The following is a 22259-nucleotide window of genomic DNA, read 5'->3' as shown; positions in this document are numbered from 1 at the left end:
CTTGGGATGTTGGCCATCTCTTTGTCTGCATTGATTGCTGGAATTGTTTAAGTCCATATTTATCTACAGTTCTAGGAAGATTTAACACCTAATCTTGTCTTTGTCTTTCAACACTATAGGCTCGTTCTGACAAAAAGTTAAGCTGCTCCTCTTTTTTGAGGTATGTAAAATTTCCTCAGAATATTGTGAAAAGCACACATTCAACTCAAACTCAAGCTATGCACACACCATATTATGGTATGTACCAAAATTACAGTAGAGCCTCTCATGACTCTGGTGTCTAACACATCATAAGTATAAGATTGTATAGTAATGATGTAGAATAAGAGGTATCAGTGCTTTGACTGTTGATGCGTCCAGGTAGTTTGGTGATGCTTTTTATAATCAAATACAGTGTTTGTGATGGCCAGACCATATTTTGAACCAAAACTCAGTAGAAGTTGACTGTTTGTGTTGTATTCACTGGTACCTTATGCCGCCAAGACACCAGACCAATCCTCCAATCTCAACTCTAGTTTACACGTCTCTAGCAATAATTAACTTTTCAGTTATGAGGGCACATTTAATGGTATTGCTTAAATCACTGTATACTTCCTCTTTGTTGCATCAGGGTTTGCCATAATGAGATCTCAAGCACTTAGAATAGTAAGTGCTTATGACACTTTTCACTAAAACGCGAATGTTTTTCAGTGATTTGTAATTTGTGCTGAGTCAGAGTCACTCACTCGACAGAAAGTAAATGACATTAAGCGAGCAAAAACAAGTTGATATGTGCTGGCATTTAAATCCCATTGCAGTGGTTAGTCAATGAATATGTTTGTTTATCCTCATCCAGTAGATGCTACCACGATGCATCACTAGATTAGCCATTCACCATTCCTACAAATGGTGAGGGTTAACTGGACATCTTTGCAGAACCAAAAATAACATACATGTATGTTTAATCACTGTGCTAATCACATGATGCATTGTGGTAGCATCTACTGGATGAGGATAAACAAACATATTCATTGACTAACCACTGCAATGGGATTTAAATGCCAGCACATATCAACTTGTTTTTGCTCGCTTAATGTCATTTACTTTCTGTCGAGTGAGTGACTCTGACTCAGCACAAATTACAAATCACTGAAAAACATTCGCGTTTCAGTGAAAAGTGTCATAAGCACTTACTATTCTAAGTGCTTGAGATCTCATTATGGCAAACCCTGATGCAACAAAGAGGAAGTACACAGTGAGCAATTACAATCACTGCATCTCATGCAGTGATTGTAGGTGCTCACTTGATTGCAGTATGTAATCAAGCACTTACAATAGTAAGTGCTTATGACACTTTTCGCTAAAACGGTAGTCTCATTGTCACGATCCAATCAAAAATGGATATCGGATCCTGTTTAAAACATTTGATGACGAAGTTCTTGATAGCCAACACCACTCTGGACTCATTCCTTCTCCTGCCTTCCCCTCTAAAAAGCATCCATTTTCAACCATACTGCCAGACAGTTGAGTCTCACATAGAGCAACGATGTTTATGTTGTATCTATGGAGCTCTTTTGTAATGAATGCTGTCTGACGCACAGGTTTTTTATTGCTCTTTGTTTATTCTACTCGGCTAGATTTAGTAATTGTTAATTTTTTGCATTTTTTCTTAACATACTTTTCATGATGTGAAGGAGAGGGAGCAAACTAGCGCAAACCTTGTACACCTAGTTGACGTTTGAGCTGATATTAGAAATTGCTACATGTGCAATTTTCCATAGAGCTGCACGTGAATGTTTTTTAGTGATTTGTAATTTGTGCTGAGTCAGAGTCACTCACTTGACAGAAAGTAAACGACATTAAGCGAGCAAAAACAAGTTGATATGTGCTGCATTTAAAATCCATTGCAGTGGTTAGTCAATGAATATGTTTGTTTATCCTCATCCAGTAGATGCTACCACGATGCATCACTAGACTAGCACAGGGATTTTACATACATGTATGTTATTTTTGGTTCTGCGAAGGTGTCCAGTTAACCCTCACCATTTGTAGGAAGGTTGAAAGTTTAGTCCCTGTCAGGCTGACCCCTGTACAGATGACACCAGATTACACGTATTAGTGGTAGCAGGTTCATATAGTGTCACCTGACCTACTACTCATTTGGGATGAACAGATAACATTCAGCGAGCAAGTTGACAAAGGTAGTGTGTGTCTCCAATCGATAGAACTGAATTGTTATAAAACTACTAGAAAGCAAAGGTTGTTGACTTGGGAAATAAAACAGCGTATTAGTTGTCTTACATCATAGTAGAGATTTCGCCAATAATAGCTAAAGCCAGAGGTGATTCGATCCAATCTATGTATATACATGAGGTCTTTGGCTTATGTCGTTTATCCACTTTTACACCACAGTACAAGTCAAATTTCAGTGTAAAACCGAACACTATAAATAGATTCTCTAAATGCTCTGTACTGTAAACTATAATTGTACAGTACTATAATACAGTGTACCCTCGAGATACAATTACCCTGATATACAATTTTTTCACCTTACGAAGTCAAAAATTGTGAGATCTTCACCTCGCTATACGAATTTTATTTCCCCATACGATTGTGAGAAAAGTTTCGCCCGAGTTAAAATTTGGCGGTCGATGTGCTCATAACGCACGTCGAAATAAAAAAGACACCAAAACATAGTGTGCCGAAAACATTTTCAGAATGTTTAGAAGAGACACGATGATCGACTTCTCCAATGTCAGAATTCCGCGTAGAAAATTTCGTGTAAAATATTGAAGGCAGAGGAAATATTCATTTGTAGCGTTATAATATATTTTACTATAAACTTTTAGTCAGCATACGTATATAACTACGAGTATCTACATTTAATTCGTTGGCTATGGAATCTGAGACTGATACAAAACGAAGGAAAAATGATTTCTATGTCAACAAAGTTGGATGTCGTAAATAAGAAGAAAAGACCCGTATTATTAACATTGTCAAGGAATATGATTGCAACCAATCAGCATTTGCAATTATTATTAAAACAAGAACTCCATTAAAGCAAGCACAAGAAGAAGCTTACGACTGAAGATTTGAAGGAGTTAGAAGGCCATGCATGCGATCAGCATTCAAAAGGAGCAACCAATTAGTAAGGGCGAGGATGTAGAAGATACAGAAAACCCCAACATTGGCAGAAATGTTTCAAGTGTTTAATTTACTGATGTGGAATGGTACATTAAAACAATACATGTATAATATATATTATTTATCTCTTGTGTGGCACGTTTTTCATATTTTATTCGTTTTATTTGTTTCCTTTTGATTTTGTTTTATTTTCTTGTTTAATCATGTCTTGCAGATGGGCTTGTTATCTCCTATGTGAATACAATTCATCGTATGTATGTAACTCATATAACTAGCTACTCAAGATAGTTGATGCATTCACATTACTTTCTGAAACTTGTTAAAGCCTTGTCTTCTAGTGTATAAATACGTACAAACTTAGTACGTATGGTTACATTGATTCTTGTGCACGTTTCATACAAAAAAACTACTGTAGCACCTTCTCTGGATCCTTCTACAAGCGTTAACTAGCAAGCAGTTTTCTGCATTGCACCAGCATTTTTTCTTTCAAATCAGAAAAAAAATTGGACAGGACTAGACAACTTTCTTTCGCCTGCTAAAAATTCTATTTTATTACGTATTAAATTAACCTTCAAGTGTACAGCAACATAATTAACATTGATACGTTTTTACCTCCTCTCTGCTTTATTCGCTACATGTACCAGCTAAAGTCACGTTACTCCAAAGGTATGTACGTCCTGTATAATAGTAAATAAAATTTCATTTTTGTTTTCTGTAGCCATTAAATGGTCAGGTGTGTGAGAGGCCGCTTTCGATAACTGCATCGCTCGGCCTGCGAGTGGCAAAAGTGGTATCAAAAAACTCTCGTGACAGGAGGCACAAAAGCGCGATTGTCCGATATCCCGATATCAAAGGCCAGGTTTGTAGTAGTACAGCTAAGCCCATCGCTAGATTGGCATGAGAGATTGGCATCTCAACGAGACACGCTAAATTTTATAACGAAAGTGAAGACAGAAACTAATGAAGGATAAAATTTCATGATAATAAGTTGAAATTCAGTAAACTAATTCTAAATACATACTAAAACATAAATTAACATACTATTTCGTTACTAATTTTCAATATGTACCGCATTTTTATAAAATGTTGGACGATATTTACCTTGCATTTTTCCCATTGTATAATTACAATGGTTTCTATACCCCGACATACGACTTTTTCACTATACGATTCCAGTCTTGGAACGGATTAACATCGTATCTCGAGGGTGCACTGTAGAATGCATCTAATGACATAACAAAGTTTTAATTAGAGAAAAAAAACACTCTTTTCCACATGAATTGAAGTAAATATTATTAAAAAAGAGAACATTTTTCTACTTTATTTTATGGTTACCTTTCACACTGGAAGGATTGTTGCTAGGGATGGAGAGACAGGTTTATTGCGAAGAAGTTGATAATGAAACTGGTGCAGGTGAGTCAGAATTGTCTCAAATTGAGACAGATGATGTTGGAGAACTTATAGGAGGTGGTGAAGCTGAGACAGGCAGATCTTGAAGTGAAGCAGAACCTACAAGTGATGGTGAAGCTGGGATAGGTCAGATTGTAGGTGAAGCCGAACTTACAGAAAGCGGTGGAAAAGCCAGAGAAGTAATAGAGTCAACAGAAGTTAATGATATAGGCTCTGCAGTAGAGGGTGCATGTCTCTTTATTTTCCTAAAGTACCACTCCACGTTAGACTGGATAGACAGGATCTCCTTATCCAAGATTTCCAGTAAGCAGTCTGCAGCAAGATGGAAACTCCTGCTGGAGATCTAATTTATTACAATATAGAGAGTCATACAAAAAGCGCATTCTACTCACAACTACCAACATCTTTATAATGACTAAACCTCTTTGAATGTAGATGTTCTGTTAACAAAACTAATGTACCCATCAGGTGTATACTTACCTCCGTAGACTATATTTGAAACGCTGAGTGATGTCAGTTTAGAGGTGGAAGAGTGTTAAGGATTACCAATGTATAGCTGTCTTTGACTGTGAGATATATCTGCATTCAAGCGGTCTAGTAATAGTAACAACATCTATAGAATGCGTAGCGGACATAAACTGGCGTCAATGTCTATCGTAAATTCTGGCATACAAGTCAACCTGGTTATAAGCGGTAGTGTAAAGTTTGGTTTGAAAATCCTGGTTTGAACATGTACATGCCATATAAGACAACCACTTTCTTTGACTCAAATCATATTGCGGCTGATAGTTCAGTCGGCATTATAGACGGGCAATGTCTAGCTGAAGAATTGACATTCAAAAACTCCATTTGCAAAAGCGTCCTTGTTCATTTGTGTCATCGGCAGTACGTACAAAAGTTAACAAAAGAATGCAAGATGACAGTTTTAGTAGCAATCACAAGACATAAAAAAATACTTTGCCATCATATTGACCTGCCTCACCAATAGAACGAAGCTGCCACTTTCAATATTATGTACGCTTTCACCCGAAAAGCTATGCCACCAGACTGGTTTCTGTCAGAAATCGGAATTCATATACAAAGGAACAGATGGAGGGAGGATAGTGAATGTGCCAAGTAGCTTATCAAAGTGTGGGCTTGTAGACCAATACTACAAAATAAACATTAAATGCAAAAAAGACATGTTATTCCAGAAAAGAATCTTAGTGATGACAATTTGAATGGCAAAGAATAGGATTTTGTGTGTGATCTGCCTCATATTGAGTAGGATTAAAAGTACTTGACTATTTTATAAATAAATTCCTATTGGTCATATGAGTTGCGATCTCAGAAATCATAGTTAAGTCGCAAATCACAAAGTTGAGTTATTCGACTTTGAAGCTACACTAACTGAAATTATAACATTGGTTATGATCTTTGCAACACATGCATCCGGATCAATCAAAGAGTGCTCTTTCTGACACAGAAGTCAGTTTAGCCAATAGAAGCCTCTATCTCTTGGAAAAGGTTGTTTAAGACTGTTGCCATGCTAAACCGGATGTACTGAAAATGGCGTTGGGTAAAAGTAATGGATTACTTTTTGCCCAACTTTGAAGATAACTCTGACATTTTGGACACTTTTAATGAGCACTTTGATATTCCAACTGATGTCAAAAGCGGTGACAATGAAGAGAGTGATGATGATAACTGACCTTCAGCTACTGTAATTAACATTTACTTCAATTTTTGAATGAACAAGTGACTGAGTGCAGAAATGCATGTGCAGAGTTTTTTAATATTAAACTGGAGATTCTTTTGCTCTCAAAAATAGAAACTGGATTTGATTCTAGTACTTTCACTATTTCTAATGAAAAGTTGGCAAACCCCCAGGCAGAAATTGAGAACTGACTATCGACATTTAGGACTACCCATATGCAGATTTGTATACTTGCATACCACTGGTATCACAAAGCTGGAAGTGCTCGTGGCTCACTACAAGAATGCCAAGTCAGTTGTGCCAAGAAAACTAAACTGTGGGAAGAATAAGTGCATCACATATAAACAATCAAAAGCATTTCAGACTTTGATGATCAAATTTCTCGATCAGCACAGTCTGGTGTTGCCTGGTTTAATTAGTGGGATTTCAAAAAAGGATACTTAAGTTTTACCCTCTCATAGGTCGAAGAAGTTTGTCTATAGAAGATACTCTGAAGTGATAGCAGTTTGTAGCGGCTTTTCAACTTCAATGAGTGTGTGCAGCTTTAAACAACTATGGAAGCTTCTCTTTCCAGGAGTGCATTGCTGTCGGCCAATGTCTGACTTGTACTGGACATGCGAAAGTAACAACACTATAATTTACCAGTAAGTGTAGTTACATTTGTAGATTTTTTCAACTTTTGTTAATTATTTTCTGTAGATTTACACATCCCTTTTTACATCTAACTTGTGCTTGACATGCAACTATTAACTTAGTTAAGACACATTCAAAAATCTGCCAGACAGCCATATTCCCAACTTTTTGGACTGAGTAACAATGTTGTGATTTGGTGCATGTAATTGAAAAGATTGAAACTTTTGTACTAGGTTTATTGTGTGTGGGCTATCTGTAGTATCACGCTAACAAGTGATGTGAAGAAGGAGACTGTGCTGGAACTACAGGATGAATATTTGTTAGCAGCATCTATTATAGCTCACCTCTACTACAAGGGTCCATAGAGAAAGCTAAAGCTAGATTGTGCCTCCACATTTTCTTTGATATGGGTCAAAAGGTATGCAACTTTTAATGAAAATGTTAACCATCTGTATGCCGACTCACAATTTCATTTTTCCACGCTTTATCACTTGAAACATGATTAATCACACAAATTTATAGTTTTAAATAATTTGGTGGCATATAATTTTATGTACACTATCCGTTAAATTCACTATACCCCAAACCAGTGTACTTCAAAACTTCGAAGAAGTGTTTAGTGTTTGGCATTACTGACGAAGCCTTCCCTTGTCAAACGCATATTTAATCGACGAGTATCATGTTGGTAAAGGGTGCAACACCATCATATTTTACATACACCACTACTTGGAGGCAAACCAGTCACAGACGTCTCGTAACTCACTAGTAAAACATGCAGATAACTGTGTATGAGTTGATAACGACAGTGCGTTTCCAATCAGTTTATCACATACCAATGATAAACTCTTCTACTACTACTTCCCTACTTCTATGCTGTCTTAATAAGGTTTTGGCTCTAATTGAATAGGAGAGGAGTGAGAATAATACATGTTGTAGTTGTAGTGGTCAGAACAAGAACAACTTCATGCTGATGTAGCTAGCATGGAGAGTCGCCAGAGGCTTGAATGTCAATGTGGAACTCAACTTCATGATTGCGGGTCATAACAAATTTGGTCTCGGCTTGTTCTTTGATTTGTTCAAAAGACGACATCGACGAGAGTTTGTTTCATGAAGTTAGAGAGCTTAGTTTTTATCAACAACATTTTGTACACTCAATTAAATTGATTTTTCGATTAATATTAGGCGATGTTTTTGTGCTTGAAATGATTGGTTTGATCAGTGGTCTTGGTTTATGAATTTTGGTAATTTCTACTAGATGTAGTTCATGGATCCTTCGTCAACTCTAAACTCTAAATTTCTACTAGTTATAGTGCATAGAGAGGTCGTCAGCTTTAAAAAAGCATTACTTGTGGGTTCACAAAATGGTTAAGTGCTAGTTCCGACGTATGATTGGTCTACCTTCCTGCCTCCTACTTCTCCAAAATTAAAGGAATTAAGTCAGTCCACCAGTTCACTTTTACAAATGAAACTCCAGGTATAGTATGATCAGAAATTTTTTGCTGGTGCTTCAAGTAATTTTTTTAAATTTTTTCTGATAACAGAAACAGTGCTCTAGAGTCACAAATTTAACTTTTGTTTGCGGAGGGAGCGTCATGGTGAGACAACTCTGCATCTCATGCGCAGGTACTACAAGTTGGATTCAGCATAGCCCACTCAAGGATGAGCTGCCTGAGAAACTTACACCCCTTGAGATGACCAGAGAGCAAAAGCAATATCTGAATAAAAAATCATAGAACTTTGCAAGAAGGAACACCGAGATATTGTTTGCCCACATAAGTAGTGTTTTAGTGGTGATTGACACTAAGCCACAAGCCGCTGTACCCACCCTTAAGCTGTCTGCTCTACTCCAAACCCCCTACCCTAGGCTGAACATAAAGCCGAGATACTGCCAAGCGAATAGTTGTTTGCTAATAGTTTGAAGGTGTTTTTATAATGATTTATTTATATTTTCAGCAGTTCCTCCAGCAGAATCGTACGGAATACATGAACGACCTACAGCTGATAACCTACAGAAGTTCTCAATCAAGAAGAGGCCAATGAAGAGAGCCAAGAAAAAATAATATGTCATTTTGAACATTAAACATTAATTACTTTTAAAGTTACCTACAAATTGTAAATTAGATGTGCGAGTCTTCTGCGGTATCGGAATGTTATCTCTCTTGTGTGTCGTTGTGTTGATTATTGATAGTATTGGATTATCCTACAATCTTACAACTATTAGGGAGTAGCTCAGGTTTATTATCAAACGCAGACACACTGCTAATTTGTTAGTACTTACGCTCAGATACGCCTAATCTTGATTAATGACCGTTTAATCAGTCTGTATTGTTGATCCCACGACCAAACGAGAGGATGCAAAGTTAGGGAGTTTTTATGATAAATGCATGTGCACACAACCTATGAAAATTATTCATCAACAACGTCTCAAACACTCGTCTCGAAATCTCATCAACAAATTTAACCATCGTTTTGCAGATTAGTTAAAGTATAATAATGATACAAAACACATATAAACCTATAGGACTATTTAAATATGTTACCAAGTCTTTGTAAATTGTCGAAATTCTCTAAAAACTTACCCATCTGATCGGATTATTCACAAATAGACAGATTTATTAGGACGAAAATTGTCACAAAACGCTTGAAAAGCTTGGTTTAATAAAAGTTAAGACTGGAAGTTAAAACAGCGGTCCGCAGATAATAGAACGATCAAGTCGTGCGCATTTCGCGAAAAAATAACGTGCACTTTTCACCAGTCTATAGCATTGTCGAATTGCCGAAGGTTTCGGCAATTAACATGGGAGTACAGAAATTGTTTCATTTTTGCCGATTTCAATTTTTTCATTTTCTTATTAGATTAATACAATAAGTAATTATAAGTTTGGATGACTACAGAACAATGACTACGTAGTACAGAATTTATAAAAATCTATATAAATATCACACTTCGTGATATTGATAGCTATGACGTTTTAAAATGTAAACAAAATTGTGCATTGGTTTTATATTACTACTATATTAATAATATTGGTTATTCTAATAATATCAGTGCAATTTACTTTTAATATTGGCCAATATTGCATTTCTCTTTTTGCAGGAGGAGAGATATAAACCTATAATCTTTTCCTTTCATTATTGCTATTTGTTGTATATAATAACACCCGCACCCAGTACATTACAGCTACCATTGCAGTTATCCTATTTGACTGCTAATATTGCATTTCTCAACCATCAGTACCCTTTCTTTTTTCTAATATCACTTTGGTCGTGGGCTGTATGACAGTGGAATTTCTAGTTAATATAATCAAGATTTTTATAATTGACCTTCCTAGATTGTTGTATAAATGTACGTACTCACATGTGATTAAAGCGAAGAAGAACTCCGTCTGAATCTCCCCACGCTTATGTATTGCCTTGAAACTACCACGTCCTTGACCACTCGTAACTTCTCGTAACCTCTCGTAACTACCTGTAACTACCATGACCTCGGACATTAGCGTAGCCCGCTGCCCAACAACCCGATTATACAACATGCCCTTTTTCTTTTCTTTTTTCTGTATGGGCAACTAACCAGAAATGCACTTGAACTCATTCAGGAACTCACCTTGCTGGTGGAGTTTACCTTACTCTTTAACCCTGGCCCTGGTCTATCAACACTTCCTGTGTACCATTGCTCTCGAGCAACCCGGGGCTGCCGTCGTACACGGCGGCACTACTCTCCTCACTCTCCTGATCCCCTCCACCTTTGTCACCACCACCGTGACCTGCGTCGCCACCACTGTGACTTCTGTCACCACCACTGTGACCTCCGTCACCACCACCATGACCTCCGTCACCACCACCGTGACCTCTGTCACCAACAACACTGCTTCCACCACTACCACCACTACTCTCAACTGGCTCGGAAGCTGGTGGTTGGGCCGGTAACGACTCCTTAACCTCAGATTCCACCCCTTCCGCCTTGATCACGCTCTCCCCAATAGAGAGGGGCCTAACAGGTATCCTGTGGGAGGTCTCTCCCCTGGGCCGCAACCGGCTGCTCAGGGGATGGCGCCACAGAGCTGGGAATTGGTATAGGCCCAGACCTATTTACCTCGGCCTGACCCTCCTTCGGTGCAAGCCTACTACCTGCAATCCTTCTCTGAACCTCGGCCAACTGCTCAATGACCGCCTTGAATGCCTCCACATTCTCAAACTCACTGACCGCTGCCCTGCGCTCGGCAGCCAGTCTAGCCAACTCTGCCTCAAACTTCCTACGTACCTCCACCTCCTCGCACTAAGTACTAGCGATCTTTTTCTGGCAACTTTCCCTGTCCATCATCCCATCACTGGACATGTCCGCTAAAAAAGAGCTTACCTTCCCCATAATGGGTAGCGGTACAACAGCCTGCCCAGCACCGCCACTCACCTCAGCATAACTCCTCACCTTCCTCTGAGGCGATGGTACTTCCTCACTGCCCTTCCTTTTCCCTGCCTCTGTGGTCATTGGCCAACCTGGACCTCGGCGAGCCATCCACCAACCGCGTGCCCGGTCTCACCACATCACTGACAGATGGGTACCTTGCAGTCCTTCTGCCAGTGTCAACTTCTCCCACACATCCTGCAAGCATTACCAGAGCAATTCACCGCCAAGTGATCTTGCTTAACTCTACAGATCATGCACCAAAGCTGACCACTACTGCCATATACCACAGGCTTCTTAGCCTCACTACCATCCTTCCTCTCCACTACTCTCTCCTCACTGCTCTTCTCCGGTCGTCCGTCACCACTAGCTTTGCCACCTGAACTGTTTTCCATCAAGATTGGATAGTTTAGTTGAAATTTCTTTACGACAATCTGCAACATGGCAACCACCTTTAACAACAGTTAGTAGTAAAAACTATTTTTATCTAGCCGCGGTTTACTGACCCAACCACTCCTTGTAACTGCGCTTGTGGCTATTGCCCCTATTCTAGTACCCTGCGAAGTTTGGGTATCTCGACTACTCACATCGGGATCCCCACTGGCTAGGCCACTTCTAACCGTGGCACCGGTGGTTCCTCCGATTCGTCATTTAAACCACCTGTTCTCTCCCCACCTCCTCTACGCCTAGGCTGGTTGTCTACCCAGTACTGTGTTTCACCTTCCTCACTATCCTCAAACAACTCACAAAAATCATTAGGGATGTTATGGTTAGCACCCTGACTCCCGGTGTTAGCATCATTAGGGGAACTCCAGGAGAGATTGTTATTAAGAGGAAACAGATGTTTTCTATTTCTCCTAATCTCACCCGAACCAACCCGTATCCAATAACTCTTTGGTGTACTGTCCCTTCTTACCACCGTACCTGCTGCTTCTGTGTCAGTAGACGCTTTCACGTAGACGACCTGTCCTGGTTTTAATTCCAGCAATTTTGATACCCTATGCTGGATATCCCAACTACTTTTCAATTTCAACTTCCTTTCCCTTTCTCTACTTTCGAACTCCTCGTAATTTACTTCCCCTTTACTGCTCACACCCAAATTCAATTTAACCGCTCTGCCAAACATTAGTTCCCCGGGTGAGTACCCAGTTGACAAAGGGGTTGTTCTATACACTAACAATGCCATATCCTTATCCCCGCTCTTTTTTCCACAAATTTTTCACTGTTTTAACTGCAATTTCTGCCAACCAATTACTCTGCGGATATCGAGGGCTACTAGTAACTACCCTAATACCGTACAAATCTGCAAACTTTCTAAACTCTTTACTATCATAACAAGGTCCGTTATCTGACCGCAGCATGCTAGGGATACCAAATCTAGCAAACACTTTCTTCATAACCGTTATTACCTCCCTAGATGTTTGAGCGTTGATGTGCAGTGCCTCAATCCACCTGGAATAGTAATCAACTATCAACAAATATAACTCGCCATCTAATACAAACACATCACTACCGAGTACTTCCCAAGGCTTTGTTGGTAACTCATATTCAACCATGAGTTGGTGCTTGACTGTCCCATGAATGACACAGGTATCACATTGCCCTATAAACTCATATGTATACGATAACTCCTGGCCACCAGAAGTGGCACCTAGCTCTCTGACAACATTTATCAATTCCCTGGTGCCCAACATGACACTTCTCTAAATACAACTTTCTCATAGACCTAAGTATGTATACCCTGTCTCTAAAGAAAAGTAGACCATCCCGTACAGTAAGCCAATCCCTTGCACTATAAAGCTTTAGAAGCTCACTGCCCAACCTTTTGCCACCTCTCGGCCAACCTTCCGTAACAAATTTCAAACATCCAGCAGCCTCATCATCTTTCAACATTTCCGACCTTAAGTCTATCGTTAAACTGTCCGTAAAATTGTCAGTAGTCACACTGCTAACTACAGCAGTATTTACATCCTCACTCCTAACCATTTCACTTTCGCTGTCCAATTTGCCATTAGGTCGGCTCAAAGAGTCGGCCAAATACATTGGCTCTTCAGGTGTATGAAATATTGTGTAGTCATACCTCATTAACCTCATTTTAAACCTCTGAACCCTGACTGGTAAGGCTGACAAGTCCATCTCACCTAACAGTGAAATAAGTGGCTTATGGTCAGTCTCCACCTCAAACTTTCTGCCTACTAGATAGTAGTCGGAACTTCTCACATGCCCATGTAATTGCCAATGCCTCCTTCTCTATCATTGCATACCTTTCCTCTGTCTCAGACATTTTTCTCGACGCATATTCCACTGGCTGCCACACATTACCCTCAGTCAATTGTAGCAATACTGCCTCTACTGCATTTCTACTTGCATCTGCAGACACCCTATGCCTCCTATTCAAGTCAAAGGCACACAAAACTGGTGCTTTAGATAAAGCTATCTTAATCTTCCCAATAGCCTGTTCCTGATCTGGACCCCAATACCACTGTGATCTACTCCCTGACACCTTGTAGATAGGCGTGCATAACTCTGCTAACTCTCTACTGAACATGCTCAAATAATTTACCATCCCTGTAAACCTCCTAGCCTCCGTTTTATTAACCGGCGGTTTTAAGCCTAGAACTGCCTCTACTTTACATGGATCTGGCTTAATGCCAGCCACACTAACCAAATGGCCCAGAAACTTAATTTCACTTTTGCCAAACTCACACTTATCCTTCCTTAACGTCATGCCTGAACGCCTGATTTTCCCTAGCACCTCCCTCAATCTTGACCAATGTTCATCTGCATCCCTTCCATATACTAGGACATCATCCATTAAGCATACTACTCCTCTCATGTCCTCAATAACCTTTTCCATTGCTCTCTGGAAAATATCAGGAGCCGAGGAGATACCAAACGGCATCCAATTGAACTTATATCTACCCCAAGGGGTGATAAAGGTCATCAATGACTTTGACCCCTCTTCCACCTGAACTTGCCAAAACCCTGAACTCGCATCTAACTTCGAAAACATCGTTCCCTTAGACAATTCACTGAGCAGATCTGAAATCTTAGGCAAAGGGTAAACCTCTCGCATGACAGATCTGTTCAGTCCAGTTAAGTCTACACACATCCTTATCTTCTCCTCTGCCTTAGGCGTTATAGTTAGCCCTAAACACCACTCAGTAGGTTCTTCAACCTGTTCAATCACTTTATTTGCCAACATATTATCCAACTCCTTCTTAGCCTGCTCTCTTAAACCTGCTGCTATAGGTCGAGGCGAGTACAGCCTCACTGGCTCTATACCGTCCTTCAACTTAATCCTTAAATTACTTGGCATAGTGCCTAGACCTTTAAAACCTTCCCCAAACTCCTTTACTGGGTCAAACTCGCTGTTGCTCACCGTGTTGACTACAGCCAACAAATTCCGCTGCCTTAACTCGATTATATCCAACAAGTTTGCCTTAGATCCCTTCATCACGTACACCTCTGTTTCCATAAATCTATATTCACTTTCCAACTGAACACCTGCTTTACCGACTACTCTTAGTTTACAACCATCTATTCCCCCCAAGACAGTAGATGGTTCCTCTAGCCATAGGTTCAACCTTTCGGCCGTCCCCTCGGTTACAGTCAACACCTCTGCCCCAGTATCAAATGTAAAATCGACGTTCTCCCCATTGACCTTTAAAACCTGCACAATTCTCTTTCCTAGTCAACTATCATCTTCATATTTATTCCTAGAACCAGAAAATCTAACACTTCTGCCCTTACTACTATCCCGGTACCCTTCATTATACTGGCTCGTCTCGCGTCTCTCCTGATACCTATCCATACTGTTGTCCCTGTACCTACTTGACTTGTCCCTCATCTCGCAGGGGCTTTCTCGGCCCCTGTACCTCTCCCTACTACTATCCCTGCTACCATATCGCTCATAGCTATTACCCCGACTACCTCCTGACCTCCTGCTGCTACCTCGTCTGTCATAACCTACATCTTCCCTATCCCTACTATAACGGGATACATGTCCTTGCCGTCCACAAGAAAAACATTTAATAGAGGGACAACTCCTCATTTCATGACCACTACGCTTGCAATTGTAGCATACCCTATCTTCACTGCTTTCTCTACTGCTTGCTCTATATCTAGAAACATGCCTCTCCCTGCTATTATCTCTATACTTCCTACTGTCACTGTCCTTGTTATACTCCCGGCCTCTTGTCCCATATATACTAGTATCATGCTCCTCACTACCATAATACCCACTACTACTAGGGCTACCCCTAGGGGAAGATCTACCCACTGAATCATAGCTTCTATCTCTATCATTACTCCTGTACTGCACTCAGCTATCAAACTCTGATACCTTTGCTACTTCTCTCTTAACCTCACTTTTTAAATCGGTACTTCTACCCTCAGTTCTCAAAAATCTATCCGAGTTGTTGGCCATTTCACAAGTCCTCAATGCCTCATGCAATAACGCCCAAGTAAGATTGGCATTCTTCATTAAATCTCTGCTTACTTCTCTATCTCTCAACCCGTTAACCGCCACTATAAGAGCAAACCTTACCCTATCATTATTGTTAGCCACCTCTGCATATCTGCTCAAACTCTCTACCCGTTGTAAATATTCTCTATCGCTTTCTCCAAGTGCCTGCCTAGCTGTACAAAACTTATGCCCCTTTACGAACATACTCTCTTGTCTACCATAATAATCCTGCAAAAAACCTCCACTGCCTTTTCATAAGTAGAACTTACACAATCTACGTTAAACCCTGCACCCCTCAATACTTCTCTACCACTTTGCCCAATAGCTCTCAATAGTGGCACTAACCTAGCTCTACCTCTCATAATAGGTACTCTATTGCCATCTTCATCATTTACATAACCTCTCCTCTTGACAGCACTCTCAATACACAAATTCATCTCCTCTATAGATCTCTCCCACAACCCATTACCGTGCTCACCGAACACCAGCTTCGGAAAACCACTCTCCATCCCAACACAACACAATATCTCCCTCGCCACAAATTTACTCTACCTCACTCGTATAACTTTAATGTAATTCTCACCTCTGAACGCTTAATAAGTGTTTACACCTCACCAACACCGATGCTTCACCGCTACAACACCTCACAACACCACCCTACCCCCCGTCACCTCACCTGCACGCCCATGAAAAGGTCTAACCAGCCATTTAAACTTAACCCCGTAACCAGAAAAATGTTCGCTAACGATAACACAAAAAGAAAAACAAAATCAGAGCTTTGTCAACTGCGCCATGTTGTATAAATGTGAGTACTCACATGTGATTGAAGCGAAGAAGAACTCCGTCTGAATCTCCTCACACTTATGTACTCGCCTTGAAACTACCGCGTCCTTGACCAATCGTAACATCTCGTAACCTCTCGTAACTACCTGTAACTACCATGACCTCGGACATTAGCGTAGCCCGCTGCCCAACAACTCGATTATACAACATACATGTAGATGTGAGAATCTAAGACTATACTCTGAGAAAATGAATCATTAAGGTATGAAATATAAAACCGGTTTTTCTCAATACCTTATGTTTATTTAACCACAAAAAATGATACAATAAGTTACACTTTAGACTAAGTTATAAAAATATAAAATAATTTCTAGAGACTTAAAATATAGTCACCACTTGTTCTCCAAAGGTTGACTTTTCCACTTGTTCTGTTGAGATGTCTGACCGCTGTGAAAAAGCTTATATCAAAGAGTGAAGTATATGGGTGAATATGCGTCCTTATATATAGGTTGAGAGTTAGCCTTGGTGTCCAAGAGTGGAAGTATATGTTTCAGTCTTCAGTTCAGAATATTGTAATTTTTGGGGGTTCCTGGCTACATCATGTTGTATTCTATCAGCCGAGATTCCAAAATGTGTAACCCCCAATCATAATGTTAGAACTGGTATAGATCGGTGTCAGATACGGAGCTTTCTATTTCATGATGCCAGTTATCATAGTCTATGTTAAGATTGTAATCTTTTGGCGATTATCTGAGATTTCCTTATGCCAAGTTCTCATTGTCTTAGTAGTACAATGGGGAGGTTGGGACTGGCAAAAGGTTTGTAATGGTGATCTTCTCATCTCCAGAATTTGTATATGTTGTCTCCGTGAGGATTTCTTAGGAAAGTTGGTATAGCTTATTATTCTCTTCATGTCTATTTGAACATGGCTGATTCTAGATATAACAGTGTATTGCATCGCTACCCAATCAGCAGTGCATGTTAATATTTGTATATTATATAGAATTGAAGTTCATAGTTTCTGATGATGTGCAATATGTTACTATTATTATTTTCTTAAATATTCTGTTGGTTGTGCTCAAAATGGACAATACTGCCAAATTGTCTTTAATACCTGCAAAATTAAGAATGAGTAACACATCTTGTGATAGATATACAGATAGTCCCATGACAGCAAGCTGAAATCTGTTTAGATATTTGAATTCAACATAGTTTTTTGTATTTAAATACAAAAATCTAGATGAGTATCATAATTCCTTGATATTGGTTGCTATGACGTCTTGAAATGTAAACTAAGTTGGTTTTCATTTCTTAAATTTCAACACCAATTTTCTCAGAGCTATGTTTTAGCATTAGTGGTGTACGTGCATTCATTTTATTGACCATAAAATATGCTGTAATTAAGCTAGAATGAAAATATTATTTGCAAAATAACTGGGAGAGTATTCTCCTTCTGCTAGTGTAGACAATTACAAATTTTACGCACTCGACTTAACTGGTTTCTGAGATCTTGACCCATATGTAATTTAAATTTGCTGAAGTTGAATTTGAAAGTGAAGTTGAATTTTGTTAGAGTACGTGTCAGGAAAAATGGGATTGCAGTAAAAGTCACAGAAGAAATAAAAAAGATACCAGAGAATCAATTGTTTTCAATTCATTTGTTAGATGAGCCTTAAGGTTTGCTCAAGCAAGTATGTTAAGTCGAGAGCACAACTTTGGTATTTAGCGTCTTTATAAATGTCTTCACACTTGAAGAAATGACAATTCCTTTACAGCTGAGTTCGCTTTCTGATCACAGTGCAACTACAGTGGGCAGCTGATGTTACAATCAGAAGATGAACACTCCTGTTGAGTATCTAATTTATGACAATATAGTAAGTCATACAAAAGATGATTCTACCCAAAACCACAAATTTCTTTACAATGACTAAACTCCTTTGAATGCAGATGTTCTGTTACCAAAACTAATGTACCCATCAGGTAGGATTACAGAGATTACGCCTACAAGAGGATTCGGCTACAAGAGATTTCGCCTACAATGCTGGAGGTTACGTCTACATTTCCTGGAGGTTACGTCTACACTTCCTAGAGATTACGTCTACAGTTATGAAGATGGTGTCTACTATTGATTGTTGAAGAGAAAATGTAAGAAAAATAGTAAGAAATAATGCAATAATAGTGTTTTCATTTAACATTGATTGAAAAATATTCTACTGATTAAAGTCATCTATCAATGAGAACAAAAATTGTGGAAGTGTAAAATAAAAACAATTTATTATCTCTTTTCCTTTCTTGGCTTTCTGAACGATTACTACCACTACTACTATTACCACTGGTGGCTCTTCGGAGGCACCAAAACGCTAAGATATGTGCTTAAAATCCTAAGGCTTTGGTAGACACTTTGAGTCTGATAAAGTCTGATGAGTCTGGTACTTTGTCAATGAGAGGTGCAGCTGTGGCGATCATTCCAGTGACAGGTGACTCTGCCAGAGGTATGGGTATACAATCTTTCTTTCTGTAGTATAAAATAATATTGTTAATGCAGGTGATTAGCATATGAAACAAAAAGTAGTGTGTTATCATTACAATGCCATAAATATATGTTATAAATTCAAAAAACTATAACAAATATTTGTATTTGTTATATAGTTCACAAGTTTATAGCAAATATAAATATATTTATGTATTTATATTTATTATGAGTATACAAATAGCATTTTATGTTTATTTTATATAATATTTTATTTTAATTTTTAAAAGTGTAAAGATATTTGATTTTATATTGGTAAATATTAACTATAAATAAAATTTATTTATATCTAAATCAAAAATTTATAAGCTCAAACATTTTTAATGATCTAAACCATGGTATTCTCAACAACATAAAATTGCTACTCTAAACAGGCATAACCTAGCTTGGGCATGGCTCTATTGGGGGTGGGGGGGAAAGACTCTCTTTCTCCCCCACCCCCAAGAGAGCCATGCCCAGGCTAGGCATCACCCATGCCAGTGCTGGTGTATGAGTGCTTGGTAGTAATTCTATCTCTTTAACGTCGGTCTAGAGCTACTAATATTATTCGAGCATTATACAGCTTGCAGAAAAATAGTGACAACCGTGGGCCTGCCCTTCTCTGTTACGCGAAATCAACAGAAGTCATCTGCTCTTGTTTACTCATCAATCTTCATTGCATGTGATTTTCATCTAAACTGCGTCATCCACACATCCTTGGATTGCAGTTGCAAATAATAAACTTCATCACATGATTTTTTTAAATATACCACTGGCTCCATTGAATGTCAAGTTTTTACTTCCAATTCGTAAAATATCGTCAAACCATCTCCGTAGATGAAATGTCAATAGCAAACTTCGACAAAATATAATAGGTTTTCATTTGAATACTTTGAATATTTTTTTCATGCAATTACAAAAGAATTGAATCACATACAATCGTACTGTATTAATGCCAGTTTGAAAAATCTAATCATTAGTGTTCTAAATTCCTTATCAAGGTGTATCTAACTTACTTGGTATATACTTTGATTATGATTATGCCTATTATTTCATGATTATCGTGATTCAGTATTATCACTCACTATCAAACAAGCAGTAAATCCCATTGACAATTTTTGTCGTTTTTGCAGGACTTTCACCTTAAACACATTACACAACCAATCTGTAGACATGCAACCAGTCACAGATGAACAACCCGTACTCTAGTACTTAGTACTCTACGGTTAAGGTTCTTTTGAGTGAATTTTACCAAATTTGTATTTACAAAAAACAATTTTACAAATTGTTTTTGTATCACATATAAAGTTAACTTACTAATTTATGGTGAGTCAAAACACAATACTTGTTTATAATTGCTGCCATTTTTCTCCTCGTCACTCTGTGCAAATTTTCTTATCCGCTCAGTATCGGGTTCCTGATGTATCGAGCTAAAGAAAGTAAATTGCATGATCATACTTCCTAATACATGTATTCTCAAATAAACACTGCTTTTTCATGTCCTTCTACTTTATTTTGTAGAACATTGAGAGAGCAGTCGATTGAGAAAGAATGCTGACAGTCAGAAGATAGGGTGATATGACGATACATACATTATTGAACAAATACTTGTACAAGTACAAATACTACCATTTCAAGATGTATCACCGACATGATGGTGCTTATATGTGATGAATGAGAAAATGGAGCAAGTAAATCTGTAACTGGATGTCTGTATGCTTTTGCAAAATAAATCCTAAACTTATTATATATCTATTGATTCAAGTGATGAAATAGGAAAACTTCAGCAAGTACAAATACTGCAAAGATGTGTATTTAGCATATGAATCGTTGTGTGTTAATTATAAAAAAGTGAGTAATTTTGTATAACTCTAAATGATATTCAATTCAAAATAGTCTTTCAATCTATACCTGTTATTTAGCAAACCTAAAGAGAAGGAGCAGTTATAGTGGCTATGCAAGGAGATTGAGAAATGGGTTTTAACTTCATTTCAAAGATATCTATTACAGCAATACAAAGAGGTTGAAGCTATGGCCACTTTAGCATAATGTTATCAAATGTGCTTAATTGTTTTGTGGTTATTTAGTTAATTTAGATTTGGCTCAGTTATATGTAATATCTTTTCTTGCTAAAACAATATTGTTTAATAAACAATTTCTTTTGTATCAAAGTGAAATAACAGGTTATATGCAGGTTATATGCAGCTTTTTATGAGAGCCTTCTTTTGCTCATTTATGATGGATGACACTATTGTACATGTAAATCATATAAATTGTATTTGCAATTTACTCTGTATATATGCATATGTACTTAAGGGTGATCTCAACCGGCTGTGGGGGAGGCTCCATGTAAAAGTGGAACATAATGGTATACAATAGGAGATTAAAAAACAACTCCAAAGTTATGCCATGATCTATAATTGACTAACAACCATTGATCATTTGTTGTGATGGGCTGCTGATAACATATAGAATTACTCAGTTATTGACATTTGTCTGTATGTATAAGACTAACAACTTCAAAAATACATACGCTTGTTTTTTTGCTTAATGATTCAATAAAAATGTGGTTTCAACTTCAATAACATGCTTTGTTGCAAATAAACGGCTATTAAATCACCATGGTTCCTAATCATCAATGATATACAGCTCCCACATATATCACTGAAATCATCCCTGTATATCATTGCAATCATCAAGCCCTGTATATCATTGATATAGCGGCTTACTGTGCCTCGCGTTGCGTGTTCACAACTCGAGTTGTACAACTCGAGTTGTGAACACGCAACGCAACTTGGTAAAAGTAAGGTGCAATATATTGGTATTACAGTAGCATAACCGTAGATCTGGTTATATTAACAATGATACATCAATAGGCACCCGTTAGCTAATAGAAATTAAACTATGTATGTATGTACTGTAAAACTAGAGCTAATGGCGAATTATAGTGTGCCGAGTTTGCAACTCGAGTTGCACAACTCGAGTTATATTTACGCAACTCGAGTTGTACAACTCGAGTTGCACAACTTAAGTTCATCAAAACCCAAGCCGAGTTCTTTCAACAGCAACTCTAGTTCAACAACTCGGCTTGAGAACAAGGAATGCGAAGTACTTTTTGGTGCATCATTAAACTCCGTTGAAATAATTTCTATGTTCATTTTCGGTGTTCATTCAGTTTCTTGTCAGGTTCTAGAGAGATCACTCTTTTTTCATTTGAAAAAGAAGCGGCCCAGCT

The sequence above is a fragment of the Watersipora subatra genome, chromosome 4 (genome assembly GCF_963576615.1).
Source record: "Watersipora subatra chromosome 4, tzWatSuba1.1, whole genome shotgun sequence".
NCBI lineage: Eukaryota > Metazoa > Bryozoa > Gymnolaemata > Cheilostomatida > Watersiporidae > Watersipora > Watersipora subatra.
The sequence above is the reverse complement of the archived record's forward strand: the minus strand, read 5'-3'. Positions refer to the sequence as shown.